General features: G+C 39.3%; 1 protein-coding gene across 1 annotated transcript in view; it reads left to right on the top strand.

The window, feature by feature from the left end:
* Positions 1-6208, top strand: part of LOC140143859 (spectrin beta chain, erythrocytic-like) — a 224963-nt gene that overhangs the window by 130323 nt on the left and 88432 nt on the right. The gene's annotated exons all lie outside the window — the stretch shown is intronic.

Genomic DNA, 6208 nt, shown 5'->3' with positions numbered 1-6208 from the left:
CACACCAAGTAGAAGTTTGGTTACATGCAGATATACAGGGGTTATCCAGAAGTTGGCATATGAAAGAAGTAGAAAAGAGAATTGCACTCAATTAGTATCAACTTACAATTCAAATTTACCAACATTTTGCTGTTTTTGCTGCCCATCTATCAGTATTCACAAACAATTTTCCCCCAAAGACCCAAAAAGCACCCAAATTTGCCCTATTTGGGCTCTGTTAGGGGCACATTTGCTCAAATATACGCCCAATTGGCCACGTTGGTCTCCACTAGAAAGTTAAAACCCACCCATCGATACCAAAATCACTGAAAAGGTCCTGTGGGGGCACTTTTTCAACTCCCTCTCACCCAATGACCCCTTTTTTCTTTTACTGAACTCCCTCTCACCCAATGACCCCTTTTTTGTTTTACTGAACCCCCTCTCACCCAATGACCCCATTTTTGTTTTCCTGTCACAAAAGACCCCCTTTTATGGTTTTTCGGTTATTACATAATGCCAGGGGGCACTCACTGGGTGACGAGGATGTGCAGCCACATTTACTGCCATTTTCAACTCCCTCTCCCCCATGGCCCCTTTTTGTTTTACTGAACTCCCTCTCACCCAATGACCCCTTTTTTGTTTACCTGTCACCAAGGCCCCCCTTTTTTTAAAAATGTCTGATAATCTCTCACTGAATGGCCCCATTTTTTTCATTATTTTGACCCAAAAATGTTCCCAGCCTCACTGAATGACTCCTTTTTCCCAAGACTATTAGGCAGTGGCATGACCTATAGCAAGACTGCATAACATTACCCCATCCCCTTATTTCTTTGTGACTACTCACCACCCGCGTTGTGTGAAAATACCCATTACTATATAGATATATACAATTTGAAAAGCAAACTTAAATTCTGGGGTCACTTGCACAGAACATTCTACAACTTTTGAAGTTATGAGAACAGAGTGTTATGTTCAAAATTTGCACAGTACAACTCGGTATATTGGTGATCATACTTTCCTACACCATAATTTATGACCCTCCATCCACAAATGTAATGTTACCCACTGCAGATTGAGGAGTGGGATGAAAGAACCGTAGAACTCATGTGAATAATTTGAGCTGGGTACATGTGATATGAACAACATTCAAAGAATTTTTTGTTTGAAATGACTGACTTTGAAACAATTATTGTTCAAATTAATGCTAAAAAGAAAAGGGCAAATATCATAAATAGTGGCTTAATGGAAATAGTTCATGTATATAAAAAGTTAAAAATTAGTAAGGACATCCATATTAAATGTACATTCTACATGTACTTACTGAGTTTGAATACTTACCATGAAGGCTGAAAAGAAAAAAGTAACTCACACAGTCACTCATGTTTTATTTTATTTTATTATTTCTTTTTGGTAAGTATTTGTTATTGAGCCATCTTATTTACTAGGTGCTCACAAATTTAAACTGAATAGGAGTGGTGTATTATTTCTCATCTAAAGAGGAGCAAAAAATCTTTTAATTTTCAATCCAAACTGTAGGAATTCGGATGTTTAAATTTAAAAAGATTCACACAGCTTTACCAATATACTTTCCTGGCTACATTCCTCCCGGTGACTCCTGATGTTGAAGTGTGCTATAGTGTGTTAAGCCCTATAGGCCCTTAAGCAGGATTTTATCTGAAAGTACCAGCTTTACAGGTTTTTGATAAAATAAACCCTTCTAGTAGTACATGTTTTTGTTTATGATTGTCAGGGAATCCCCTGAAACAGTCTAGCAGAGGAAACACACTTTGTGAAATAGTGGGATCATTAAAATGGCCCTAGGCACAACCAGGCCCGTACGCAAAATTATTTTTTTTGGGGGGTGCCGATTATTAAAAAGTGGACTTTTTCAAGAGGGGGGGGGGGGCAATTTTGAGAAAAGTGGACTTTCTTCCCAAAATTTGGACCATTTTTGACCAAAAAAGCGTAAAACACCTGATTTTTTGCTCGCTATGCTGCAAATTGTGATATTCTGGGACTTTTTGCATACTTTTGCTAATTTGCGTACGGGCCTGGGCACAATTAGAAGTTTAGAAACAACCCTTTTTCCTGAAAACAGGCATTTTGACCCCCTAAACGAGATTCTCGCAATTCATGTGCATTCTCTGATTCTCAAGGACCCTTAATTCGCATTTTCTGGTCATGCATGTGTACACTGTGAATCTTGAGTGCCTCCCCCCGGGTTAATTATCATCTTCGCACTATCTAAATTAGAGTGTTTCATTTTGAATCTGCATTGTTTGTTACTGCTCGGACGGACAGATGGACAGAATGACAGAGTGACGGACAACCAGGAAACATAATACCTCTGGTGGTGGCATAAAAATTTTAAACCATAAAAACTAAAAAAAACTTTTTAAATGGCCGGTCAACCCTAATTTTGGCCAATTTTGGGTTGGTCGGTGGAGGGCAAGCAAACAAAAAAAAATTTTGACCCTCATGGTGAGGACGAACAAGTAGCAGTACGCTCTATGTTTAATTTGGGCTGGCAATATTAATTTCACTGACATGATTGTATCTAGACAACAATGTCTAATAGGAATGTAATGGTCCCGAGTCTCGTCTGTTTGCATCAGTGGCGTGGCATCATACGGGCACAGGGTGGTGGGGGCATGGGGTGGTGGGGGCACATGTCCCCTCCATCGATCTGAAAATATAGAAAATCCCAGGCATAGGAAAATTGCCAAAAAAATGGTCTGTACGTACCTCAATCAGACCCCGTGCCCCCAATAATGGTCGGTGCCCTGACCACCCAACAGGGTTCAGTTTTTGATAAAAAAGACATTATATTTTTAACGGATTTTTTATATCACTTTTTAGTTTTTGCTGGTAAAACCTGTTTTCGTCCAGCCGAAAAAGCCACAGTTAAAACCATCTTTCCACCTGCATGCAAAACCTGCGAACCCGGCTGCCCCCCCAATATGACCAATTATCGCCATATAACAAAATATACAATCTGATCAGAGTATATCCGTGTGTGATCCTACATGCATGTAGGCCTACTATGTAGGTATGCCAGGCAAACCTTTAACACATTTGCTAGTCAGCCAAATTCGCCAAGAACACAATACATATTTACATAGAAATTTAAAAGAACAGGTAGGTCAAGGAAACCTATAAATATGTTGTCTATATTTCAATTGACCCAAATATATGATTTTTTATGGTGATGAGACACTCGTACATGGAATTTTAGAGGGATTTTGATAGCAGTTCCACATAGAAAAGCTGCTATCATCATGAGACTAAGATCTAGAAACACCACCGAAATGATGTTTTGTTTTCTTTTTGATCTTTGACAAGATGTAACTTTGCTACAGAAAGTGCTACATGCAGGCCTGTACGCATGGAAGTCTTGGGTGCGACCGCACCTCCCCAAATTTGCAAAAGTATACAAAAAGTCCCAAAATGTCAGATTTTGCAAGTGTAGCGAGCAAAAAAATCAATTTTTTTACGCTTTTTTTGTTCAAAAAAGATCCAAATTTGGGGAAGAAAGTCCACTTTTCACAAAATCGCCCCACCCGTTGGAAAAAAAGTCCACCTTTTCAAAATCAGCACCCCCCCAAAAAAAATCCTGCGTACGGGCCTGGCCTGGCTAGCGCTACATGCATGTATGGCAAAAAGGTTTTCACTTTTGGCTCAGGGGCTTTAAATTTGTTACCGTATATAAAATGAGGCAGTTTGATGGCAAATTTGAATTCACTTGACATCCTATACTATCATAACTATGTCTATGCATGTACGATGTACGTACACCCAGTCGAATGTGTGACTGTAGGAACCCAGTATCTAGTACCGGTACCGTACAATACGTGATTGACACAATGCCATTGTATGGCATGCATGACATGTATGGCCACGTCCATGACATCTGACTATGCACGGTGACAAGTAAAAACGTACATTTTAATGCATTTAACAATGTTCAAGCTACATTACACTGATCCAATATCATCCACAATACGTCGAAAATGTTTTCAAATATAACATCATTATTTGATTCACCAAAATTCAGTAATATTCACTAAAATAAAATGACGAAATAAAGTACACTACACTCACCTGATGGATAGCGTGTTGATTTGACGTGACCAGTCCCACTTCAACTCGGCCCCCAGTCAATTCGGACCCATGCCATTCGGCGCTGGTGCCTCTCTTAAACTTTAATCCATATTAGGCCTATAACATTTTCTAAGGAGAACACCCTCAAAATTTTTTTAAATTCTGGTTTTTACTACCGTACACGATTATACTTTGGGGGACTTTGGGCTGTGCAATAATTACCGTATGAGCCCTGGGGGAGGGTTAAATGGGGGGGGGGGGGTTTTTGGCGAGCGAAAAGGGGGGGGGCAAGCAATTTTTGGCAAGTCGAGACGGGGGGGGCAAGCGATTTTTGGCATGCATTCATGGGCGCCATTTTAAAACACTCTAAAGGCTTAGGAAAACAGTACGGAAACGCTTAAATAGGCCTATGCAAATTGTCCTCAGTGCTCGCTCCGCTCGCAACATAGGCCTAGGCCTACATCTAGGCCATTTAAGGTTTGCAATTGTCAGAAAATCTTATTTTTTCAGTGAGTTCTGCTTTATTCCTTGTTTGATCATGAAAAACGAAAAAATAAAACCCCAAGTTTACAAACAATTTTATGATGTACGAAAAAAAATCGCACCCGGGACCTTATTAGGGCCTACCCCACCGCAGTAACAACCCAACACCTTAGCACCAGGCCTTCATTTGATAAAATTGCAGGACCTCTGTTAATCACTCTCCTGAGTTTAGGCCTACTCTTATTAAAACATAGGGATTCAAGTAGAAAGGCTCAGTTCAGTAAATCATACCATGTTGCGCGCCCCCCCAAAAAAAAAAAAATAAAGAGGAAAGGAGAGAAGAGAAGAGAAAGAGAAAAAAGGAGGAAAAAAAGAAGAGAAAAGGGAAAAAAAAGGAGAAGGCAAAAGTTAAATTACACGTAGTCAGGTCAATCTATAGGCCTGTGATCATTTTAGGCATTGCTCGAGCGAGGTCCTTTGCCCGCATGTGAAAATTACTGCTTGGGCCCGCCGATATGTGCAGGGCCCGTCACATTTGCCAAAGTCAGTAGGCCTATTGAGACGGACTCCATGCTGACTTCAATTCAACATCAATCCACGGCATCTAAGGTCTTAGACCTATAAAGTGTCAGTGTAATATTAAAAAATTGCAAAATGAAGGCCTATTCCATTATTAGGCCTATACTTCTTAAAATTATGCTTATGCATTAAACTGGGCACCTTTGACTACAGTTTCTTTACTTTTGGCATATACGGTATCTCCCTTATTGTCCTCATTTATTTCGTCTTTTAATAATAAGCATGTGACCGAATAGGTTTGAGACCGAATTGGCATGTGGCCGAATTGGTATGTGGCTGAATTGATTGACACCACAAAAAGCACCCAAATTTGCCCTCATTGGGCTCTATTTGGGGCACATTTGCCCAAATGCGCCCAATCGGGCACATTGGTCTCCACTAAACACCAAAATTGCTTAAAAGGTAACACTAACTGGGGCTATTTACCAAGTTTCATATACGGTATAATACAAATGTGCACATCCATATCAAAATAATGCACTTGCCAGCTGCTACAATGGTTCATTTCACATCAAGTCGGCAAACTATATAGTAAGATATTAATGCAATTCTTTTGCCATACATGTGCGTTCCGTAGAAATTGACATGTCTGATTTTTATGAAGGACTTACTGGTCTTTGTAAATCTGTAACTGGATGTGTGATATGGGTAACTAAGATTTCAAGGTTTTAAAAAAGAAAATTAACAAAATATCTATTGTGAAATGTTTTACCAAAGATAGAGCTGGATCATCAAAATATTGACAGAATATTTAAAGCCATATTATAACATTTCCTTACAAAATAGATATTAGTATTTCTCATATCCCTGGTATTTCTTTGCCATAAAATGTTAGGGTTAAAGCAGAGAAAATTGGAATTTACTACCAGAGCTGATGTTGCTAATGTGTATTACTCCGTCGGTTGTCTTACCATGCTTACAGTACTATCCTTTGATGTGTATATCCGTCCCGCCCACCACTGTATGAGCTTGATTTTTGCAGATTAGTATGTTAGTTTAATAAAGTACAAAATAATCATGTAAAAAACAGAATTTTGAAAAATATTGAGGGTGTCCTCCTTAGCAA

This window comes from Amphiura filiformis, unplaced genomic scaffold (assembly GCF_039555335.1).
Source record: "Amphiura filiformis unplaced genomic scaffold, Afil_fr2py scaffold_30, whole genome shotgun sequence".
NCBI classification, from domain to species: Eukaryota; Metazoa; Echinodermata; class Ophiuroidea; order Amphilepidida; family Amphiuridae; genus Amphiura; species Amphiura filiformis.
This window is presented reverse-complemented; position numbering and strand designations above follow the sequence as displayed.